The following is a 25,424-nucleotide window of genomic DNA, read 5'->3' as shown; positions in this document are numbered from 1 at the left end:
ATGTTGGTCATATGTCTGCATTTTTTTAAGGCCACTCTGGAGATCATGGCGCACACTAGGAAAAATGACAACGGCTAATTTGGATAGCCAGTTGCCACTGTCTTCCTTATGACTGAAAAAGCTCCTACAGAAGCCCTTCACACTTGCAAATGCCTTTGGAGTTCTGAAGCATGCACTGTAATTGGGATTTTTTTCCCCCTGCCCTAAATAACCTTTCTTTAGATTAATGGTGTTTGTTGAGACTTTTGCATCTGTTTTTCTGAATGTCTTCTTTTGTGCCAATGGGGGTGGAAAGAGATTTCATGATAACAACAAAAACAACATGAAACAACAACATTCAAACATTATATAAGATCATGATCAGTACTTCTGTCTCTAAGCAGCTGGGCTGGGCCAATTGCCAACAAAATGGATTTTTTAATGCAATTGAATTCTCCACTACACAGAAAGCTCTCAAGAATTATTTACATACCTAGTTATGCGCTGTTTGTTTATGCTTAGTAAATAGCAGCTCCGTGCGACTTCTATCGTACTCATGTTTTGTGTCAACTGCAAATGCACAACAGATTGGCTTTATATAGATTAAATGCGGATTGTATTTCATGTGGAATTGTGAGGAACATCAACAACAGAAGGAAATGAAAAAGAAAAAGAGCCAAACTCTCAAAGAACAATAGTAGGGTTAAGAGTAAAACCAAAAAAGCGCAGAACCAGTAAAGTCTATGGAGTGAAGAGATAGTCAATGTCTAGCACAGTGGTTCCCAAACTGTGGGTCGAGACCAACTGATGGGTCATGACCTGATTTTTGGTGGGTCGCCAAAGGGTGATGTAATGATCAGATAACTAATTGCCTCAAGCCCTGAAGCTGTTGAAAACATCAGTTACTATAGCAACTAATTATCCTGCAAAGAGCTCAGCTCCTGCAGTTTGCAAGATAACTGCTATCTTGCAAGGAGTTGAGTTGCTGCTGTCAGTAAGTATGTGTAAATACAGAGTGATAAAGTCTGAGGGTCTTTTTTCTGGTCATTACTACTTATAAATAGGGGCAATCTAAAATGGCAAAAACAAAATAACACCTCCATAAAGCAAAATTGGGCTTATAAAACAACAAAACGCAATATCCTGCTCAATTTCTGAAATAACACCAACATGTACCTATTAAACTGGCTGAGGAGCATCTGGGGATTGTCCTGAGTGCTTCTGACTGTGTTTCTAAGCCCCAATGTCTTCAGAGCTCTTTAACGATGATGATGATAATGATGACAATAACGGAGGAAGAGTTAAGAGTAGAACAAGGAGGCAGGAGGTGCAGTCTGATAGTTGAGCTGTCGCACTGCCTGAAGAACCAAGCAGAAACAACTCGGTCACGCCTTTGGAGGGGAGACTGGAAGCTAAGCTGATAAGTTGCTATAACCCATTGTGAGAGAATGAAATCACTGATGAGCAGCACAGTGAGAGAGCAGGGAAGTGTGGAGAGGTCAGCTGGCAAGAGTGGACAAGAGCTTGAGAACCTGCCTGGGCTTGATTGATAGTTGCTTGCGGAAGCTCAAAGGCCTGCAGGCAGAAGAGTTAACCCCACTGTGAAGGGAAACATCTGGTGAACTGGGGATTTTATGTGTTCCTTTCATAGAACAATATTGTTGAAACCCCATTGGAAAAAAAAATGGTGGTTTAGGATTCGCCTGCCCATGTAAACTGCCTGAAATGCTGTGTAAAAACAGAGAAAGACAGTACAATGGGCCCTCCTTATCTGAGGGTTTGGCAGCCGTAGTTTTGATTGAATGTGGGTGCTGAGCCTGCAGCTGGAGGGCCTCACAGGACCTCCTGGATACATTTGGGAGGTCTCATGAGCCCTTCCACAGATTTGATTATCCACGGACATTGGTATCTGCAGGGGGTTCTGGATCGGATTCCTCGTGGATACTGAAGGTCCACTTCAAATCCATACAGCTCAATCTGTGTTTATTTTCAACATCTTTTAAAAACCGTACAGAAAATACGTAAGCAGGAGCATAGTCCAGTGAGTGTGTTGCTCAGCCATCGGCCCACTTTTGATGGTTGACCTCCTACCATCCAAGGTCGTGTGCGCCGCACCTGTGGAGGCCTCACTGCTGGCTGATGTCATAGGTCGGACTGCTCATGAAGGGTCAAGGTTGTTCTGGCCCTGGACTGGTGTATAATGACCCAAGAACACAGGAAACCATGTTGGGTGGCTATGGATCTCCTCTAACTCTCCCTAAAGACCAAAAAGGTGTATGCGGCTTGTCACACTGGGGTTCAAAATTTAAGGACCAGCCAGATGGATGCTCCAGGCACAAGCTCCTTCTTTTGCCGCTCAGAGCCAAGTCACTCCTGAAAGTTCTCTGCAAGCTTTGTTCAATTTCATCTGAAGACATGTCTGCAGGAAGAATCCCCTATTATTATTATTATTATTATTATTATTATTATTATTATTATTATTATTATTATTATTATTTTCCCCCCTTCCCTGGGGTAAAAAAAAAAAAAAAGTGGGGCTCATCTTCCGAGCTGCAGCAGCCAGAGTCGGCCTCTGACCCGTGCCAGACACAAGGAAGGTGTCTGCCCTGAAAGAGAAGCTTGTCTTGAGCCGCAGAAGGGAATAAAGCCACGGGAGAAGGAGGGGGGAATGTTTTATCCAAAACACATGTTTTTTGCCACTATTCTAGTTATCTGGAATATTTCCTGCATGCTTGTTGCCATAGCGACTGGCCCAGCATGAAAGACCTATTTACTAGGCCCTAGGATAAGAAACAGCCATGTGTTGTCAATTTTCGAGTGCTCTCTCTCTCTCTCTCCCCTCCGTCCCGCATCTCTCCCCCCCCCCTCCCGGAGAGTCCCCCTCTGCTGCATTCCCGGATGGTACTGAGCCCCAACTCCCCCCCCCCAGACAAGAACCATCCCTCTTGCTCGCATCATTCCCCAGTAATTTTTGTTTTCTCCTTGAGTGAGGTTTTCTTGGCTCCGCGCGTACAGCGACTGGGCAAGGAGCCATGGTGGGATGGGGGGATAGGTTTGGCTTTGAAGGGAGCGTTAAGAGAAGTGTCTGGTGCCTGTGAGCGGAGATCTGAACAGGGAAGGCTTCAGGAGTGGACAGGAATTTGGGGGACGGAGCTGGAGGTAAGTGACCGTCTCCGCTTTGGCAAGGGCCAGCCAGCGAGTGAACTGAAGCAAAGCCATTTCCTCTTGGGTTCCCCCCCCCCCCGAGCTTCTCAGGTATGATGCATGGGTATCCAACCTGAGCTGAAGCTGCCCTCCTTTCCTCTCTCTCCCCTCCCACCCCTTTCCGCCTTTTTCTATGAAGCAAGCAGCTTGTCAGTAACCAAGCTTCTAGGAAAATATTTGCTCAGAGAAGGGCACAGCCTGGCTGCCTGCATCGAGGAAGCTGCGCCGAGCTGGCTCATTGCTTCAGCTTGGGAAAGCAAAAGGGGAACATGTCTGCAGAAGAGCCTACATGCAGGGTTGTTTTGTGGGGCAATCAAAGAACATAAGAACCACCCTCAAGGGGCTGTAGAGCTCTCCTGGGGTCCAGATGTAAAGAGGAGGGGGCATCCCTCAGTGGACAAGCACCTGCTCTGCATGCAGAAGGCTGCAAATTCAACCCCTGGCATCTGGGAAAGACTCCCACGTGGAAACCTGGAAGGGTGCTACCAGTCAGTGTCCGACAATACTGCCCAATTGCTTGACTCACCAGAGGGCAGCTGAACCCTAACCTGTAGTCTAAACCTCCCCATGCTATTTTCTGTGGGAAAGTCCCATCACTCTCTAGGGACTCTTCTGCATGTCATGAGACTGTTTGTGTGAATGGTCCAATTGTGGCATGAGCTGAGCTTCTGCCTGCACTGAAGATTCGGAGATGTGGCTTCCTATTTCATTGGGAGTCCTCAGGGACACACCTGCAGCCTGGGATCGGCAGGTGCTACATCCTTGGGGAGGGGGGGAAGGGTAATGCTGTAATTACAAGCAGTCCAGGTGATTGGATTGATTATCGTAATAAAAAACAAATGTGTTTTTTTAATGTTAAAAAAGTCATGTCTTTGCTGGGCACATTAGAGTGTGGGTGAACTGAAAGGAGGAAGGTATAATCCATGAATCTGTGTTTGTGCAGTCCCATCCTCTGTGCTGAGATTCCCCACTGCTGCCTGTTTCACTGGAATTTGGGCTTGTGGGTGCTTTTCAGTGCTTGCCAGAGTGCAGTATCATCTCTCTTGCTTATCACGGAGTGAGGGAAAATTACGGAGTGGGCTGGGTTATGACTGATCATGGTTGCATGAGTATTCCATGTCCAGGTGGATGGAGACAGGAGCTGAAGATCTCTCTCGGGTCCTTCCCTGTGTTCACGTGTATGCAGAATTGGAGGACATGTGAGAGCTGAATGTGGCTCTGTAGTAATGAATAAGGGCTGACCGTGCACCAAACCAGGAGGGATGGGGTTGTTTGTGGTAGAGTATATAATCTGCATGCAGAAAACCTAGCTTGAATCAATTGCAGAAGCTCCAGGTAGGGCTGGAGAGACTCTGGAGAACTCCAGCTGTCAGGTCAGTGGTAACCTACAGAGTCTCATGGTCCAACTCAATATAAGGTAGATTCATATGCCATGTTGGAAGGGCTGATGCACCTTTTTTCACAGCTTCCATAGGGGGTTGCCTGGTTTTTGATTTTTGGAAATGCTTCATGTTGGAATCAATGGGGGAGGATGGAATTGTTCATGGCAAACACACTTGATTCTCTTTCAGTGAAATGCACATGGCAGACCCCAGAGTGAATGTTTGCCAGGTGCATTAAGTGGTATCATGAACTTGCTCCATCATATCTGCTTTGGGGAAAAACCTGTCAACTCCTTTGTTCTTTCTCTCTAGTCATCTCTCTTCCAAAGCACAAGGGATGACCACAGTAGGAGCTGGGTGGCAGCAGGATGTGTGTGTGTGTGTGTGTGTGTGTGTGTATGCATGTGTGTGTGTCTGAGGAAGCAACTTTCTCACCTCCTATCCCATTGCTGCAAAGCTTCCCGAGTACACTCTGTCCCTTTTGTGTTGTCATTCTCCTATTTTTTTCTGAAACATTTGTGCAAAAGAGTTGAGAACATCTTCTCATGTGGTGTAATATAAATTTCTGCACATATAGGGGTGAAAGAGATTGAGTATTTATTTATTGAAGGGATTTATAGCCTGCCTTTCTTTCCGAATAATCAGAGTACAATTTTGCATGCACCAAACTTGCTCCAAAATCACCTGTCTAGTTTTGTAGCATAGATTCTTTACGATCTCACCATTACTTATTTTGGAAAGCAAGAGATTCTAGCCCTCAAGGAAACAGGTAATGTTAGAAACCATACAGGCACTATCTAGCAAAACTCCAGCGTTTTGTAGTGGAACTTATGTGCTTTGTAGAGCTACCTGTCCCTCTCGGAAGCTAAGCAGGGTCAGGCCTGGTTAGTACTTGGATGGGAGACCGCCTGGGAATACCGGGTGCTGTAGGCTTATACCATAGTCTTTCGAGACTGAAGGTTGCCAACCATTTGTCCCTCCACCATATCAGGTTCCCTTGTCAATGAACCCCATGGCTCATCACTGACCCATACATTGCCTAAAGTGCAGCAGTCCACTGCAGTGCAGCAGTATCACAACAATTCTGTAAGATCAGGGGGTATCATTATCCCCATATTGCACATTGGAAAGACTGAGGCTGAGATGTAGTTTGTGGCAAAGGCAAATTCTGAACTGGAAAAGACCTGGTTCTCATCTCAGTGCACTTAGCCACTACACTGCACCAATTATAGCCTCTGTGCTATGCAAAACATGAGATGTTGGAGCTGCGCTGGTCCTGCAGTCGTTAAATGACTGGCAGGAGCCCTGCCAGAAAAAAAAGGGCATTCCTACACAAGCACATCTCTTGCCCACCTTGGCATTCCATGAATTTGCTGGTGTTTGAGCTGAAATGTCTGGAATTAAAGTAGGAGTTGTAAGTGAAATACGGTTCTGTCACCTGGGAGGGAAAAGTAGATCAGAACAGGGGTTCTTTCTGGTCTGCAGATTACTGTGCATAGCATCTGGGCTGCCCTTTTGAAGAAAGAGATTCTTTCATATGGATGTGAAGCGACAGTTTCCATACCTTTGGCCAAAACAATACCTCCTGCCATCCCCCTTAGAGCACAAATGCCAAGAACATTCATTCTGGCATGCAGGCTATATGGCAAAGGCATAGCGTGCTGCCATGAGCCAAGGAAAATACCTCCTGACATTCCCTTAGAAAAATAAAACGCCAAGTTTCCTTGCAATATGAAATAGCTTGAATATTAAATACAAACAGAGGCCAGTAATGGGGCTGAATACAAAGTAATTCTTCCTGCAAGCAAAGTTTTAAATACATAGGCCCACCAGGACTAAAGGAGCTTCATTTGTAGGACTGTCACGAACAAACCTCAAAAATAATGTGAGCAGGCAGAAAAAGGACTTGTGATGGAACTGGCACTGTCCAATAGCCACCCATGTCAATTCCTATCCATCCCCACTGCATTTTAGGTAGATTGCACTCCCAATGGCACTCTGAATCACTGTGTTCTAGCGACGTGTACTGGTTCATACTTCTGGCAGTCCCCATGCAACCATCTCCAGGAGTATGGGGACACTAGAGGGTTTATCACCCATCTGGGATTGTATGAAAGTCCCAATTACATGAAATGGTGACAGTATATGAAGCAGGGCAAGACTTGAGAGCATTGTCATTTGTGCAAATACAACAGCGCTTTTTCAACCTGCTGCAAAGTGGTGTCAGGAAAGCACCTGACATCTAATATAAATACTGTAGACATATATCGGGACACAAGTGTCCAGAATGCACACAAGTGTCCATTGCCAGGATCCAGTTGTCCAGAATGCATTGGTTCTATCACTGTGGGTGAGTGCAACTGAGCCTGCCCCCCTCAAGCTGTACCGCTTCCAAAATCCCACCCAATCCCATACATCCCACTGTATACAAAACTGAGGCAGAAGTGGGTTTCAACAAGCAGGTGATTCTGGTACATCACATGTCCTTTAAGCCTGCGTTTTCCTGGAGCAGGAAAGGCCTATAATATATATGCAGAGCATGTGCCCTTGATCTGATGTGCCTTTTCCTCCTCTGATCAGATGAACTGAGTTCTGATTCTGGTTATGCTGCCCCAAAGCTGTGAAAGACTCAGGCCCTCTCAGCAGCCCCTTTGCAAGGTGCTGCCTCTCCGGGCCAAGCATCTGTGGTTCGTTTCATAGAAGCCCTGGCACGCGCCAGTGCCCGCTATGCCCAGATGACCAGGGTCTTATTGATACTAACGGTGTGTATGTGTGTAGTACGAGCAGCCTATAAAAGGCAATGCAGCCTGGTGGTGTGTCAAGGAGAAATGTAAACAGGCAGCTCTAACAGGAGGTTAGAGGCGTCTGCAGCAGGGGTATGAAAAAACTCACTTGTGAGCGACAGAGATGAGATGGGATGAAAAGCCTGGCTCGGAGGCCCTTGAGGAAATCCATGCCTCTCAAACAGAAATGCAGAATATGTCAATCAGAGTATTCCGGTCACCGTCTTTGGTTCTGTCCATTTGGAATATTGACCTTAAACGTTCAGAAACTAGAACATTGCTGCTTTTCAGAAAATAAGTTTGCCAAATGGTTTACATAGCAAAAGGCATGCTCAAATGGTTCCCTGCCCAAGAAGTGCTCCAGTTTGAAACCCCTGGGAGGCACCACCGGCCACTGGGAAAGATGCTGTGCTGGAATGAATAAGGACTGGAGCTCTTCCCTCTTCAAATTATACGAGAACGATGGCCACTTTGAAAGGTGCAGTGTAGCCCAGCAGGCAGATATTTTCAGAAATATCGATTCTGTGAAAGGCAGAGAAGAGCTTCCAGGGATGTCTGATGCAGAGGGTAGGACTCACATGGTGGTCTTTGGTAGGAGAACAGACAGCTTTGTGGGCATGACTCTCTTTTCATCTGTGAAAACATTTGGAGGGCTTAGGAAAGCTGTGACCAAGTCTAATATTGCTAAGGCTATTGCAAGCATCAAGAGAGGTAATGCTCCATGAACCATCTAGCACACCTTTAAATAGGATCCATGAAGCCATTCAAGAAACAAAGAAGCAGCAAGGCTTGCCCAAGAACTCCTGGTGCCTGAAGAAGCATGCCAATGTTGCACCCCATTTCCCAGCATGTACAAACTGTGGCCTCCACTGCTCTTCCTCCTCCTCCTCCTCCTCCTCCTCCTCCTCTTCCCACTTCCTGAATATGAAAAGAAAGTGGGAGATGGAGTGGAAGAAAAAGTCTGGAGGAGAAGGAAGAGGTGGGCTACAGCATGGAAGATGCTCTGGCCCACTTTGAACAGGGACAGTTGCTCTCTTTCCTTGTTGAGTACCAGAGAATGACATTTTTACAGTAGTGTAGTTAGAGGGTGGGTAAGTACTGCAGGCGTCACAATGTACCATATAAACTCCCCCTCCCACTCTGCAGGAACCGTTCCTGACAGCTACGGTAATGCACAGACCCTCTCCAAACCAAACGGTGTCTCCCGCGCATTGCGGTCGCTGCCAGAATGCCTCCAACAGTGAATGAGAGGGGTCACTTACACAGGGGACTGAGGTGCCTGCGGTACTTACCATACTGCCCCACCACCACCCCAGCTACACTAGTGCATTTTTCAAAGTGTCTCTTGGCCCAGCTGGAAGGGGCTAATGAACAAGGTAGTGGAAAAGACCCTCACAGTTTCTAGCAGTGATCCAGCATGCCTCCAACAAGTGCCCTAAAATGTATCTCACTGCTTTGGGAGGAGAGATTATATGGTTTTCTAATTCAGCAGACCCTCCAGTCACCTCCTTTCCTATGAGCCACAAATCATTATAGCTTGGGATGAATTTAAAAAAAAAAAAAAAGGTTGGGTGTGGAGAAAGGCTGCAGAATCAGAAGATACCATTGGCCAGAAAAACAGATATCATGTTAGTTCAGGGGTAGAGCGCATGCATGCATGCAGAAAGTCCCAGGTTCAATCCTGGCAGCTCCAGGCAAGGTTGGAAAAGACTCCATGAAGACTATATTGAGCGAGATGGACCTTTGGCAGCTTCCTATGCTCATTCTGGTCATCTCTCTAGGATTGTCTACCAGATCGCCTGGAAACTCAGAGCTTCTGCTGTCCCTGACCTTAAATGCCAGACATCAGCAACCTTTCCTGACAACAGAGGAGGCCGGAGGCCTGCTCTGCAGTCAATGCTCCACTGCACAGGTGTCAAGGCAGAGTGGAATCTCCCCAGATTGACAAGTGTTACCCAGAGGAGCATCTGCCATCATTCACAAGCAGAGTGCGCAATGTGCGGCCCTAGGGCTATCCACGAGGTCAAAACTCTGACCTCTGAAGACACAACACTGGAATGTGTTTCCACAGCAACCTGTTGGGTTTTCGATTTTTCTTCCACTCATCAAGGGGACAGTTTCTGTTTTGGCAGCTAATGGAGTGGCCTGGGAGTGTAACTGGATCCACAGCTGGAATTAAAGTAATAGCTGGGCTTGTTTAAGAAGTTTGATGGATGGGGAACCCCTTGGGGGTGTATGTGGGGGGGGTGAGGGGCAAGCACTGGATGCTCATGGCCAGGTTTCAGGAGTTGGTGCTGAAAGCGGGATGGCCACCTGTCCTTCTGGCCTTCCAAGGCTCAGGTCTAATTTGAACCCCTCCTGGGTTGTTTGTGATCTGGTGGGTGGCAAAGTGACACTGTTTGCTTTTGCTTCAAGCCCTTGCTTGCTGTTCAGCATTTTGTTTTTCCTTTCAAATGGCAACTGAGATTGTGTTGTGCAACTGAGAGTCTCAGTAAACGCGGTCCAGATAAACATGAAACTGCTGGGCAGCCTCAAGGAATTGCAGGAGGATGCCGTCAGCAAATCATATTTCTTGCTGAGGCCTTTTTGGTTAACACTGCTATTAAAATTCTTGTTGTTGCATCAATGCAACATCCACTACGGCTGTTACATTAATACAGCAAAGCTAGGAAGATGGCATCATGATTGCTAGCTATTGCTGGTATACTGGGCATAGATATGTCACAAATCAGACCTCTTGTGCTTCGTGGCCTTTGGCCCACTGTTTACATTTTTAGGATGCAATCCTAACCCCTTATGTCAGTGCTTTCCAGCACTGACATAAAGGCAATGCAGCTCTGAGGTAAGGGAACAAACATTCCCTTACTTTGAGGAGGCCTCCGTGAGTGACACCCAATTGCAGGATGCAGCATATGTCCCATGGGCACTGCTGTGAAAGTGCTGGAAAGCACTGACATAAGGGGTTAGGAGTGCGCCCTTAAAAAGTTATCTATATTCACATAGGCGACTTGTATGCTTCCCAAATTGGAAACCTCTAAGAAGCTGAGACTTCTCAGGTGGGGCCTGGTGATGTGGGGCCCAGTGATGTCACAAGACTAGTAATCCTTGACCAATGGGGAAGAAAAATCTGATACTGGGGTGGACCCCACCAGTAACTCCCAAGTGGCCTGAGATTAACCTTTCTCACCCTTCTGCTTAGGGAAAGAAACAGCTGGAGCAGGAAGGTCACTTTGGACAACCTGGCAACCATAATTCTAGGAGGAAAGTGAGGCTGAGGGTGTTTTCTCACATGACACCAAAAGTCCATTCCCCGCATTTGCACTTGGAATGCATCAGTGACATTTGCTATAAAATTTTAAATTCCTCTCTTTGGCTTTGGAACCCATATTAACAACACTCCCTTGTGTACACAAAGAGAACGGATGGGGCTTTAATAAAGCTTTGGGTGTGTTAAAAAAAAGCAATCCTAAGAGATAGTGACATGCCAATCTGATGCATGGAACTTCCTGACAGTAGGGATTCTTTTACAACCTCTCCCCCACCCCCCACATTCCGATCCAACACTCTGTCCCTGTACAGTGTATCAACAGGCTCAAATCCATTCTGCCAGACATATGGATCCAGTTAGATGTTTTGTGACACATTTTGTACTCTCCAGCAACTGGCTTGCGCAGTGAGGAAATAACAAACAGGTATTGCACCTAGAAATGAGCTTCCTTGGGAGGGAAGCTCCCTTGCGAGCTTCCTCCTTTACATGCTCTGAGCATGCTGAAGCCTCCATCTCCCCTTGTCTCAACCTTTAGGATTCCATGGGAAAGTCTCAATCTTCCATGGGAACCTCAGCACAAAGCCTGTTCCCCCAGCGTTGCGTTCCAAGAGCCGGGACCTGCTCCCCGTGAAGTGGGGGGGGGGGGCGTTGTCCTGCAAAGGCCACTCTGCAGGTTTGCATGCAAGCGCCTGTAGCAGGAGATTGTGGAGGCGTGGGCATCACACCGCCCGACAGTGGGATTTGCATACATCAAAGCTGCAGACAAGGGGCCTGCCATGTGTTTGTCAGCCTGAGTTAGAGATGATACAGGCCACAGCTATTGTCTGCCCTTAAGCTAGCCTTGAAAAGATCCACTTTCAATTTCTGAAATAATTTCTCCCTCAGTTATTGGAGGCGGGTGGAGGCCGCTCGCTGCGGGGTCTCCAGCTGTGTAGCCAATGGGGCTTTCATAGCTCTTAGCAGCAGGGGCACCCCCTTTATGAGAAGATGGGGCTTTCCTGTGGGAAGAAAGGTTGGCTAGGGTATGTGCGTGCATGCGTGAGAGAGAAAGAGAAGGAGAGAGAGGGTTAAGTACTCTAGATCTTGGGCAGGCTCTGTCACACATGCTTGCACCCCAGAGAAAGGTGCAAAGGCTAAGAGGAAATGGGGCAGCAAAGTGGTACGAAGGTCTAGTTTCAATTTCCAGGGAGGGCAGAGAAAAAATTTCCTGTGAAACTCTGGAGAGCTGCTGCCAGTCAGTGTTGACATTGCTGAATGTGGTGGACCAATAGTCTGTCACCGCATGGCAGCTTCCTATGTTTCTTCTAATGGTTGGCAACCTTCAGTCTCGAAAGACTATGGTATAAGCCTACAGCACCCGGTATTCCCAGGCGGTCTCCCATCCAAGTATTAACCAGGCCTGACTTTGCTTAGCTTCCAAGATCAGACAACACTGGGCATGCGCAGGGTAACAGTTGCTTCTTCTGGTCTCTCTGTGATTCCAATCAGGGACATGCAGTGAGGGGAGGCAGGGCAGCAGACCCGCCCTATTGTAGTCCATGGAAAGAGCTGCAGCCCTCCCCACCCCCCCGTGACTGTGCCTGCTCTCCACCCACCTTCCAACTCTGCCTGCGTTCTGATTTCTCGGTATAAGGGGAGGCTGCGGCTCTTTTCCGTGAACTGTGACAGGGGTAACCCCCGGGGGCTGGGGGATAAGAATAGGCTCTCAGTTTGGCTGTACTTGTCATAAGAGGCGACTAAACAGCCAGCGGGTAGATGGGACTCGTTAGCCTGGGAAGGCAGCTCATCTGAGAGAAGGAAAGCTCTGATCCCAAACCTCCACTGCCTCGTGGCTACATGCAGTTATAGAAAAGGCTTCAGGAGCCAACCTCGAGGCAAAATCCGGAGCCGGAGTCCCTGAGGCAGTTCATGGCTGAACACAGTCACGTTCTGGCAACTCCTGCAACGCCGCTGGAACCCACTGTATTGGCCTCTGCCTTTCCATTGGACCATTCCAGTGACGTGGAGAGGGGGGATTTGCTGCATGGGAAACAGTTTATCTTCCATATCTACTTTACCCAGGCTTTGTGCACTGGAGAGGACACTCTGTTCTAGAACCACTATTCAGAGCACAATACCAGAGTCTTCCGAGACACTATGACAGGGGTGGATCTGCCAACACTCAATGACAGGGGTGGATCTGCCTCCCCCACCTTCCCTCACCCTGATTCTGATAAGTGTAAACCGTAGTGGCCAGTTGCCCAGGTCACAGCCAGGCAGTCCTAATTTCAAGGGCAGATATGCTAGGCACCTGCAGGCAGAGTGCTTAATCTGGGATAGTCATGTTTTGTTCATTCACTCTTTATGGAAGGAGAGGGGCTGTTGAGAGCCAGGATGGTGTAGTGGAAGATCCAGGTTCTAATCCAAGCTCAGCCATGAAGTTTCCTGCATGACCTTGAGCCAGTCACTATCTCTCAGCCTTACCTAAAGGGGGGGAGGCACTCTTTACACCACACTGAGCTCCTTGGAGGAAAGACAATATAAAAATGTGAAAAATAAATAAATACAACATTGCCGCCCTGAATTTTCCCCCATGCTTAAATTGCTGCTCTTCTTACAACAGCAAATAAAGATTTTAAGGACAGCAGCACTGTGACCACAGGTGTGGGCTCTTCTTGGTATGACTGACTCCATCTTTTTTTTGAGTGGCCAATGCCCAGATACAGCAGCAGACCCAAAAGGAAGAGTAAAAGGAGATAGTCTGTCTACTATGTCCCCCAAATGCACTATATCTACTGCTACTTGGAAAGAACATTGCCATTCCATGGCTGACTGCAAGTATGAAAGCAGGCTGGCACTACCAGGAGTATGTCTGAATGTGCCCCCAGTTTTAGCACTTCCAACATCCATATATACATGGGCTTCTCAGACTGTGCTTGTCCCTTTCTGGTCCACATAGTTGAAGGGAAGTCCAGCAGGACCAGTGGGAGATATTTCTTATCTGTCAGCATTAGGCTGAAATACTGGTGCTACCCAGCAGATATCAAAATACACACATTTTATTGCATCTCCAACCGTTCTTTAAGGCTCTGAATGCACACAGAGCAGAATCCCATCTTCCCGTCCCTAACTGAATTACACCACCATCTCCAAGACCACGTTCTCCTCCCCGGCAACCAGCTGTTGTTCCGGAGGGGGGTCAGCAGCTGACAGGCGGACAATGGGGAGGAAGCGCGGTCGGGAGTAAGGGGGTTTCTCAACCCTGCCACTATGACAGTCTGCAGAAATCTATCTTGGCCAGAGCTGTGGGAGAGACAATGGAAAGATAACCCAGGTGTGAGGAGCAAGGGACAGGCCAAGGCATGGGGATGGAGCTTTGTCGCCATGGTTACTGGGATGCAAACACTGCCCCAGGAGGCCTGGATGCACAGATGCTGCAGGCAGGGATCCGCTTCTTAAGGAACGGCTTCTGGCCTTCAGGGCCGCTGCTGCATGCCAATGGAATAAATATTTCTCTTTCAGCGCAATCTGGTGACACGTCCATTGTTTTCTTTACTCATAAACAAGAAAGCGGGAGTTTTTACAACTTGGTTCAGTGAATTTCTTTAGCTCTGCGAAGGGAGGAAATCCACCCTGTGTGGGAGTGAAAGTGTATTGCACTCCGTTTTCCCAAGTGAGGCTTGTACAGCTGCACGGCAGGCCGAATTTCAACAGGGCACCCAATTCAGCAGGGAGAAATCCAACAGGCAGTCCTTTGGGCAGCAAGGAGATGTGATGCTGAGAGTGGCACATTGCTCTGTACAGGGAAGGGCTGTGGCTCAGCAGTAGAACCGCTGCTTTGCCGACCAAAGATCTCTGACTCAATTCCTAGCGTCTGCTGTTAGGGTGGAGAAAATTTCTTCCCGAAAACCCTGGACTGCAACTGCCAATCATTGCTGACGAGAGTGAGCAAAATGCATAAAAATACTAGAAAAGGCCAACTCCCCGTCTTGAGGTCCCATCTTAAGAACCCTTGAAGGGTTCTTGGGCTTTTAGGCTCTAAACCAGAGGTTTCCAAATCTTTTCGACTGGTGGCGTATCTTGACCTACTGGGCCATTGGTCACAGCTCCCCAATAGGGCTACAATCCTATACATTCAATAGGGCAGCAGGTATTTCATGGCTCCCCTGACTGGTTTCCACTGCTCCCCTGGGAGCCATGACTCATAGGTTGGGAACCAATGCTCTAACTTTTTATTTCTGCCTCTAACCCAGTACCAGATCTTTTTCTTCTTGTTTTCGATGGGTTGGCAGTCTTGTGACATCACCAGGCCTCACTCCATGGCATCGCCAGACTCTGCCAGAATTATTATTTGTTTTTCACATTTTTATGCATTTCCTCACCTCCTTTTGTCCTCACAACAACCCTGTGAGGTAGGTGAGCGATAGTGACTGTCCCAAAGTCACCCAGGAAGCATCATGGCTTATTGGGGATTTGAACCTCAGTCTTCCAGGTCTTAAGTTCAACTACCAAACCACTACACAGTACTTGCTCTCAGGATTATGGTGTTTCAGAGGCATAGAATCTGACTAGCCAAAAGACTTCAGAAAAATTGGCAGAAAAGCACTGGACCCTCAGTGAAAAAGGGTAATGGCAATTCTGCATTAATCCAGTCCAGTTCCTATGGAATGCAGACCGCTGGCCTTTTAAAATTATAGTCTTCGCTTGTTGGTTCATACTACATTTTAACATTGTTAACATTTTCAGTTATTTCCTTCCATCAACACTTGCTTAGGCTGTTTCTCATTTCTTTTATAACTTTTCACCCCAAGCCTTGCCACTTTCCATCCTTAGTGTTAGCCAGAAGGTAGATTCCTTTTGGAAAGTTTAATTAAAATTTGTTCAGCCATTTTTACAGGCTTAGAAAAGGTAACTTTTCCTACTGTACAAACAATTCCTGGGCAAACTCTCCTGCACACAATTAAACTCCGAGACAGCAGAGTCTCCCTCGATGCATAACACTCACAGAGCACTTCATTCTCCAACAAAGTTTTGCACAATCGTTGTCATGGAATTTGGTACAAAAGTCATCATTATTACAACAGTAATAATAAGAGATAAAGAAGAGCGTATTCTGTGCCTGCATATAATTTTAGTGGCCAATGGAGTGCGTGGGACACTGCTGTACAAGTGGGAGAGTACAGTCAAAGGGAGTGCAGGCTGAGGGTATGGTTTGCAGACATCTTGCTGCAGCTATGTGTACTTGGGATGGCTTAGGATGGGTGCCCGCCTGTAAACCTCATGGTGTTCAGCCAAAAAAGCCAACCATCTAATGCAGTGATTTTCAACCGGTGTGCCGCGAAAGGTCCACAGTTGTGCTGGAGGAGTTTGGAGCACAGCTGTTCAAAATGACTGACAAACTCTTATTGGTTCTTGTGGCTCTGTTTTTAGGGCAACTGTCTTTAGTAATGAATTGTCTGAGCCAACAGAGGAAGAGGAACAGACGATCCGTTACTACAGACAGTTGCCCTTGAAATGGAGCTGCACAAACCAGAAGGTTCTCCCAGAAGCCGGAAGTGACATCACAAGAGACGAAGACTATAGAGAAGACCATATAGGTCAGTGTGCCATGAGAAGAAAAACGTTGAAAATCACTGCTCTAGTGGATGGGTTAGACTTCACCATAGCTTCAGGTGGTGACACAAAGAAGGACTTGTGTCTACTCTCCCACCACCCCCTGGAAAGACTTGCTATTCGGTTCCTGATCTGGATGAACTAGAAAAGCTTGGGTGGCAGTGGTTATCTACTCTGTGATGCCTCTTGCCTCTTGATCAGTGTCTGCTCAGGGACCAGCCCTGGTCCTCCCCTCTTATTTCTACCTATTCTCACTTGGCCTTTTCTTTCCTTTTCAGGCTCCTTCCTCTAGCCTTTCCTACTTCAATTTACTCCTAGTCACCCTCCTTAGACCTGTACACACTGAACTGAGCTGCAGTTCAGTGGTTGAAAATATGCAGTAAATTTCAGGTTCAGTCCCCCTGCTGCATGCTGTCTTCTGTATTAAGTCTGTATACTTTCCTGCTGATCTATGGCCAATGGCAACCAAAGTGCCTTAAGATCACAGAGAAGGGCAGGAAGCCTTCTATGACATCAGGGCAGCTTAGCCAACCACTGTCAGAGGCATCATTCAATTACTCCACCTTCCCCACAATGCAGATTCTCTTTCTTGGTGCTCTGTTGCTCATTCTGTTCTCCCATCTCTTGGCACCAGGTTGCCCCTGCCAGGCAGACAGTTGCCTTCCAAGCCTTATCCTATCTGTACAGGAGGATCCAAAGCTGTGCTTTTGGTTATGCTTTTCATGTTTCCTTCTTGAAAACCAGGATTGCATCTTTGAGACGCCAATGCCTCACCCGTTCCTTGATCATAAAAATAGAACATCCAGGCAAAGATTGCTCTCAGCTCTGTTCTAAGAAGGCCTCCTCCAGCTCTGCAAAAGAGGACTCTAAAACAGATCTAGGTGGGAGTATTGGGGAATGGGGGGGGGGGTTGTCATATTTTTCTGGGCCTAAAGCCCCAGATTACCATAAACCAGTTCTGTGTATAAGGAGAGGAGACAGTGAGGAAATTGTCTTTTTTTTCTATTCCTGGAGGAGTCAGAGAGCTTTTGTTTGAAGACACGTCTTAATTTCCTGCCTTGCCTGCTTCAAAGCAGGGGGAACGCCGAAGGGAGTTGGTGGGACTGCTCTGTGGCAAGGGCCCGGAGGGGTGTCGAACTCCTAGGGAAAGTGACAGCTGCAGCTTGAGCATGATTGTTGCTTTCAGATGAGCTAAATTACTGACAGGGGGGTGTTGCCCTCTTGACAATTTGGTTAAAAAATCAGGGCAGCTATCTTTGAAGCAGGAAAAAGCAGGCTGCCAAAGATCAAGGCAGGCACAGAGGGACTTCCTGGTGGCTACAAAAGGGGTGGACCAATTTCTCTCATTTCCAATTCCTCCAATATAAGGGCTGCAACATTTGTTTGTTTGTTTGTTTGTTTACAAAATCTACATCCCACCTTTCTCTAATTATCCAAGATTTGGAACATGTGTAAATGGTACATAATTAAAGTCAATAATTTTTTTTTTAAAGAGTCGCCAAATAAAAACAGGGATTGAGTAACACAACCCGTATAGGCAAACTGGAGGGACCGCTCATACCAAAGGAGCAAAGCCCCGTCGAGATTGACAGGCCTTCAGCTGGTGCTGAAAAAGCCTGCAAAGAAAGTGCCACCCACATTTCAGGAAGGAAGAAATTTCCACCTGACAGGAGCCACCACCAAGAAGGTCTTCTTGGAAACTGAATTCGGCACTTGTGAAACAGTGTCACGTCCTCCAGAACTAATAGCTTTGTTTGTATCTGCTTGAAAAGTCCCCCAAGCATTGAAATTGATTCTTCCCAATCAATTGCAAAGTCTGCATTGCTGCGTGTGACATGTTGTAACCCAGCTGTTTCTCCAGAGCTGTGGGTCGTGACATAAGAGCCAGATCATGTTACCCAAAATGTCTACTCGGTCCCAATGGTTTGGTGTGCTTCTTAAAATAGCAGCAGGAGAGCCACAAAGCAGGACACAACCACACTGCAGGGGTGGGGGGACTGAAGATTTTGCTCCTGTTGCTGTTTCAGTCCCATCCTTTCCCCCCCCACACACACACACTTTCAATGGAAGCTTTTTTTTCTGCTCAAAATACTGTGGTATCAGCAGAACCATGCAGAAAAAGTTGCACAGCTGCCCTACCTCCCTCTCACAGCCAGTTTCAAGGCGCTCTTGCCACTATTTAAAAATGGTTGGCAACCTTCAGTCTCGAAAGACTATGGTACAAGCCTACAGCACCCAGTATTCCCAGGCGGTCTCCCATCCAAGTACTAACCAGGCCTGACCCTGCTTAGCTTCCAAGATCAGACGAGATTGGGCATGTGCAGGGTAACAGTTGCTGTCAAATGTGCACCCACAAAACCAAGCCATGTTGTGTGTTTCGGGTCACACGCGATTCCTTTGCTTGTTGCAGGGCATTGAGCAATATTCTTCTCCAGCGAACTCTGCAAGCATCAGCCAACCATCCGTGTAACCAGGTTCTGCTTTCTGTCACTTCTGACTTTCCGCTCATTGCTCCTGGGTAGACCTTTGAGCAAGTCACATGAGCCATCATATGAGTATCTGTGCATGGAAAAATTACATGGGGATATGAGCCACTCTACCAGTGGTGCGGGCAACCCCTGGTTAGGAATGCGGGGCACCCATCCGGACAACACACAACTCATTCCCATCCTTCTTCCCCTACAGAGACCTGCTTTGTGAAACTGGATCATTCCAGAAGCTGCAGCGTCCCGCCGGTTGGGTAAGTCCGACCTTCATAGCTTCCATCTCTCTCCCCTCTGGCTTCCCAATCACCACTTAATTCCTTGTGTAAATTCTTCATGTTGCCATCTCAACGTCTGCTTCAGTCGACCCGGTCCGGTGTGTTGCACTCCCCCTGGCAGCTCCCGTGGGAAGTCTGCTGCCTTGATCTCTTTAGCCATAAGTGGTAACTGCTGATAATAATCTACTATTTTGGGTCAAGGTTAGTGATATTATTATGGCAGAGTGTTCTCAAACCCTTTGGTTGTTGTTGCAGATGGGGGGCCCTGGAAATGGAGGAGGATGAAGACAAGAGGCCCCTTTTCCTGACCTTACGTAAACTGCTGACTCTCAGGTCACGGCTGTGCAAACAGAATCTCCCCCACCCACCCACCCCCCTTTTTTTAAATTAATGCTGGTTTCAACTCATGGGCAATTGGATGTTGAAAATTAAAGGCCTGCCAAACTTCTACCTCTGGGTCAAACATTTGTGAGTCTGTAGCAGCAGGTGGAGTTCCAAGGCAGATGGGGGTAGGGGAATCAGTGACAGGTAGGGACTCACTGCGTAGACTGGCCAAGTTGGAGCTCAATCATATGTGGTCTTCTCCCCGTTTGGGGGTGTACCCTCTCCTGCCATATCTAATAGCAGCAGTCGACTCCTCCATTAAGTGGGAAAAGAACTTGTTTCCAAACAGCTCAGGCTGCTGCTTCAGTGGAATATAGAAAGAGAGGGGTCAATGTTGTCTACACTGACTGTGGTCGTGCTCCAGGGTTTCTGTTAAAGATCTATTCCCCAGCCCAGAGATTGAAAATACATTGTATACAAATGGTTGGCAACCTTCAGTCTCGAAAGATTATGGTATAAGCCTACAGCACCCGGTATTCCCAAGTGGTCTCCCATCCAAGTACTAACCGGGCCTGACCCTGCTTAGCTTCCGAGATCAGACGAGATCAGGCACATACAAACTTTAAAAAAAAACAACTTATGGAAACAGAGCAGTTGCTCTGCCACTAAGCTACCACAACTCCTCACCACTCGTTCTCATTGAATTTTGCTGATAATTGCTGTAAAGAAAACAGCAGAGCTACTCTATATCCTCTAGTGTTAAGCATAAGGGATGGTTTCATTGACAAGAGAGCTGCACAGAATTTTTTCTCCAGTTGAGCAGAAGAAGTTACTCAAAAGTCCAGCTTGCTCCTTGTCATCTTTTTGCCTCCTGCTACTGGGATGCTGCTGGGTCCTTCAGTGGTAGTTTCACATCAGTCTACCACTGGCCAGCTGCAAAGCCTAAAGAACTAGGGACATGCCTGGTTGTCGCTCCAGAGATAGAACACCAGCCAGTGAATTTGCTTCTAGGGTGGCCTCCAGGGAGAACAGGGTGGACATTTGTAGTGGGTGGCTCTGACCAGCCATACACTGCCAGGTACGGTGATCCTGATGGTCATCATGGAAAATGGCACATGAGCCAAAGGGGCACAGGTTTTCTGATGCCATCGTTTGAGATGATGTTAAGTAGATACTCCATCACAAGGTGTGGCCCAACCACTCTACTCAGTTGCAAAGAGGGAGCACATATCCCTCCTGCTTCCACAGCCACCAGCCAGATTTGGAGTACTTTGTCTCCTGCTCTGGTTTCAACAGCAGGTGTGAACCCATCCTATTCCCCCACCCCAGCTCTTATCACTGAGAAAAATCACCAATCAAATGTGAGTGGAAGGCACAATCCGAGATGTAATGAATCAATTGGAATGGCCAACATGCCCCTGAAACAACAGATTTACCTCTAGTTGCTTTTCACTCTCATGGTTTACTGACCAGCCATGCAAGACAACAGTCTTGACAGTGATGGATCAAACCCAGCTGGGCTCTCCGTGCTCAGTTAATCATTTAAGGGACTAGCCCTCTTTGTTGCTTACCTGTCAAGGTAAGCTTCTGAATTCTTGCTTCAGGTCCATTTCTCAGGCCCACCATCCAAGGAGGCATGAGGTGGACAGCAGAATGGATCTGCCTCCTTTAACTAAAATAACAAATGTCCTCTCTAGTTTCTGTGATGAAGGGGACTTCCTTTACTCCTGACCTGGAAAGTTCCCAAAGCCAAAACACGGATCGCCCTCTTCAAGCATCCCTTAAGTGAAACAACAGACAGCAGGGCAAGACATTATGGAAGTCATGCTTCTTTCCGAGGAGAGATCTGCCAACCCACAGCATCTATCCACATCCTATTTTCTGAAAAGAAATGTGGGGGACTGATTTGGCTCTGTCTGTCATCTGTTCCAAAGGCTGCACAGAGGTACATCTCTGTAATTATATGTGGCCAGGATTACCTCCTCACTCTTGGGGCAATGATGAGAATTGTGTTTTTGGCCATCAAGTGTTTTCATCTGCCTTTTGGCTTTTCTTGCCCAACAAGGTTCTGGAGAATCAAACCATCTTCCTTGAAAAAGTGGGGGGAGAGGAATGGCTACTGTGAAATTCCCCTCACTCTATCTGCTATGCCCTATTACAACCTTTCCCATTAGCACACATAATTTATGTAATAAGCATACATAATTATGTATAACATAAACACACATATATAGCACAATCCTGTGTGTGTCCAATGGTGTACCTAAGGGGGGCAAGAGGGGTAAATACCCTGGCATCAGACTGGGGGCTGTGCCACTCTCCCTGCAGTGCCCCCCCAGCACTCAGCTGCCAATAGTATTGGTACGCCGATCTGAAGGCCATCCCCTGAGCTCCTTCCCCGGAGGTGGTGGATGTGTCCAGGGAATCCACATGCATCTTCCTCAGCCCTTGGAAGGCCTTCTGAGGGCCACGGAGGCAGCCATAGTCTCCCTGGCCCTCAGAATGCTGGGGGGAGGCAGCGGGCATGTGGGGAGCCACCTCCAGGTGGGGGGCAGCACTCCTAGAGGTGAGACCCAGATGGCACAGTGGCATGGAACGCCACTGCGTGTACCTACTCAGAAGTAAGCTCCTTTGATTTCAATGTGACTTACTTCTAGGGAAGTAAGCCTCAGAGAGAGACTTGTGTAAAAGCAAGTCATTGTATGGTAGATGGATAGATTTCATAGAACATATTTTATGCCAAAAATTATATATCACTGAAATAGCACTAGGTTGTCTTCTGATTCGTTCAGGGTTGGCACTGAAATTTTGAAAACTGAATTTCAAAGCAAATTTTCCTCTGAAGGCAAAACATCTGAGGATTTTCCAGGGGAGGAATTGTGAAATTTCTTAGGGAGGTTAATCTACATACCCGTATCTGCAGTCATTGTGATCTGCAGCCCATTGGATTGATCTCTGGGCTGAATGAATGAGCCGCTTTCCACCTGGAAGCCTGAGGACTAATTTCACAGGGCCATATTTGCGTGTGGAATCTGTGGGGGTGAGTGAAAATATGCCGATATCATTGCTTCTCCTTGTAGCCTGGAGGCTGCTCTGCCATGATTAGACTTGGTTTCTGCCAAGTCAAGACTCTGGAGATAAGCAGAGGCTGAAATAGCAGCAGGCAGGCACCTCTTGTTTTGAACAGCCAGGTGAGGTTTCGAGCTTTGACTTGGAGCTATTCCTGTATATTTTTTTTTTCCTTTGTTGGGTTGGCTCCCAACATAGTATATTGTTAGAAATTCCTGGAAGCTCTGTTACAATCTCCAGAACTGCTTTCAGAAGTCACCTTGAAATTGGTGCAGATTTCCAAAAACTCCAGGCCAAACCTGGAGGTTTGATAATCCTATTGCCAGGTCAAATGCCTCCCAAACCCTGTGATATCTAAGGTGAGACCTGGTGATGTCCCAAAAGCAGGAGCGACCTTAGGGCGATTCGACCGATTGCCCTCAATCAGGCCCCACATTTTGGTGGGCCCCCGCGCTGCCACAACCCTGGCATAGAATCGTCCATGCCAAGGCAGGGCTTGCAGAGCACTGTGTCCATACTGCCCAAAATGGGCCTCTGGGAAGCAGTTGGCGGGGCAGTCATCACCAGCAACTATTTCTAGGGGCCATACTTTGTGTGCGGCACCACTAGCACTGAGCTCACTGTAGCTGCAATCGCCACAGCTTGTTACCCTGCACATGCCTGATCTCGTCTGATCTCGGAAGCTAAGCAGGGTCAGGCCTGGTTGGTACTTGTATGGGAGACCTCCTGGGAACACCGGGTTCTGTAGGCTTATACCATAGTCTTTCGAGACTGAAGGTTGCCAACTATTTGGTGAATGCAGGAGGGGTCATAGGAGTGGGGGGGGGGGCACCCAAATGCTGTGCACTGGTCCCTGCCACTCCTGGGGCTGACCCTGCTCAAGAGTATCAACTCTTGCATAATGTGGGGGCAGGACTCTTGTACCAGAGTGGGGCCTGGCACTAAAGGGCTGGAGACCAATGGCAGTCCAAAAATTGCCTAAGATTAATCTTTGCCACCTGTCCCCTTGAGAAAAAAAAAATGCTGGAGAAACAGGGCCTTTTCTTTTGTTACAAAGTGCCAATTCTAGTCTTATAGCTTAGGCCAGCGAGAAAGCCTGGTCTAAGCTATAAGAGTAGCTTAACATGACCTGGTCTAGCCTATCATGAGGCTTCTCTGGTGATCTGGCAAATTCAATTTCAGTGCCCTTCTTTGGACAGTTACACATGTTTCAGGCACTGTTAGCAAATGCCGTGTTGATCCCCGGCTCTGGGACCTGGGACGACAGGTTCCTCCATGCTGGTGCCACCTCCTCTTGAATCTGTCTTCTTCTCTTTGCAAATGAAATCCAAGCAGATATTCAGATTCTGAAGGTATTGCCTCTGTCTCTCCATCATAGAGGTCTCTAGGAAGATGAAATGTGGCATCCCTGGTTGAATTGGGTAATATCTTCATAGGTTACGTTTCATGCATGCAAAAGTCTTTCTGTCCTGCCTGAAGAGTCTTATTTTTTGGTGCAGTTGGGATGAGGCATTAAGTCTGAAGGTCTAGGTTTATTCATGCCGTTTGTTTTGAGTTTGATTATGAAAAAAGGTGACAGGAGATCAATAAAGATATTGAGCCAAAAGCCGTGGCTGGTACAGCCCTGCTAAAGGCAGCAACCAGGAACGACCAGTTGTGTGGAGCGCATTGTGTGTGTATGTGTGTGGTTTTTTTTTCCAGCCACAATAAATTTTCCTCCCTGAGTGCTCTGGTGTGGTACGAAAGCAGCTGTGTTTTCTTAGGAACCAACAATTTGACTGATATGGGTTTTTATTGCTACCACAGAAGCTGTTAGCGCGTAAATGTTACATTAACGTTTTATAGACCTTGCTGTCTTCTATATTAACCTTCATATATCTAAAGAGGCTTTTCAAAGGTGACACCTGAAACGAAAGGCTTGCCACACATCAGAAACAACCCACCTGTCGAGCATTTTAAACACAGAGAAAGATTAAACCAATCAGTCAAAAAGATCCTAACCCTCACCTTTGCCTCTGCATTCAGTACAACTGCCGACCCCAACAGAAGACTAAATCATGATGCTATCAGATCACGTTGTTGAGAATGCCATAATATCATGGGCCGCTGGCCAGTCATAATATTCACATTCCCTCTAGACATCTTGAAACCCTTTCATTTCACAGTGTCCCCAGACATGCTCTCTACAAAGAGGTCATGAAATCTAAAACTCAACATATAAACCCCACAAGAGCATCAGCTGAAAGTGTCAGGTTGATGCAAGGGGGGGATGTGTGGTGGTGGTGGGGGAAATGACACAAACACATTAAAATAGCCTTCCCCTTTTACAATTGAATTGTAATTTGAATTTACAATTGTTGAAACTTTTCTCTGCAGTGGCAAAGCAATCTGTCCATAGTAAACAAAGGCCACTTACCCAAGTAGTTGGGTTTTGTGTGTGTGTGTGTGTGTGTGTGTGTGTGTGTGTTTTAAGAACTATCCAGAACAGTCTAGAAATCATGAGCCAAGAATAGCCGCTGGGAGATTGAGATGGCCAGATCTGGAAGTGCGGTTGGTCCTTCTTGCATTGTTCCCCTTCCATGGCGGCCCGGTGATGATCCGGCTTTGCCAATTTGAAATTGATTATTCTGGGGTGTATGCGTGTGTAAAGCCCCGCCCCTTCAGCCGGCTAATTAAAAAGTGCCCTTGTTAAGACAGCATGCTTTCAAATTGCTAAGGATTGGCATGCAGGGCCTGGCAACAAAAAAATCATTAATTCTAACATGACAGTGTTTCTTTAAGAGACCCTCTGGCTATAGGACAAGGGTCGGCTTGAGTTGATTATGGACTCCTGTTCTCATCAATCTTGTGCTCTGCGGGAAGGTAGCGGAAACACAGCCCCAGACATTGGCTCACTTCTTGGCTTTTTGGCTGAGCAGGAGCAGAGGCTGTTTCTCAGGCTCCTCTTTTCTCCTGGGGGAGGAAGGACAGGAAAAGGGGGGGGAATGAGAACTCGCCTGGGCCATGTACAGCCAAGTGCAACGAAGACTTGCCTTCACCCTTGATGAGGTTGCTTTCAGCAT

General features: G+C 47.3%; 2 pseudogenes; one reads left to right on the top strand and one right to left on the bottom strand.

Moving 5' to 3' along the window:
* Positions 1 to 18,431: 18,431 nt before the first annotated feature.
* On the bottom strand, positions 18,432 to 18,551 carry LOC136662581 (5S ribosomal RNA; annotated as a pseudogene).
* A 4,445-nt stretch (positions 18,552 to 22,996) lies between these two features.
* Positions 22,997 to 23,113, top strand: LOC136662984 (5S ribosomal RNA; annotated as a pseudogene).
* Positions 23,114 to 25,424: the final 2,311 nt, after the last annotated feature.

Source organism: Tiliqua scincoides, chromosome 11, assembly GCF_035046505.1.
Source record: "Tiliqua scincoides isolate rTilSci1 chromosome 11, rTilSci1.hap2, whole genome shotgun sequence".
NCBI lineage: Eukaryota > Metazoa > Chordata > Lepidosauria > Squamata > Scincidae > Tiliqua > Tiliqua scincoides.
This window is presented reverse-complemented; position numbering and strand designations above follow the sequence as displayed.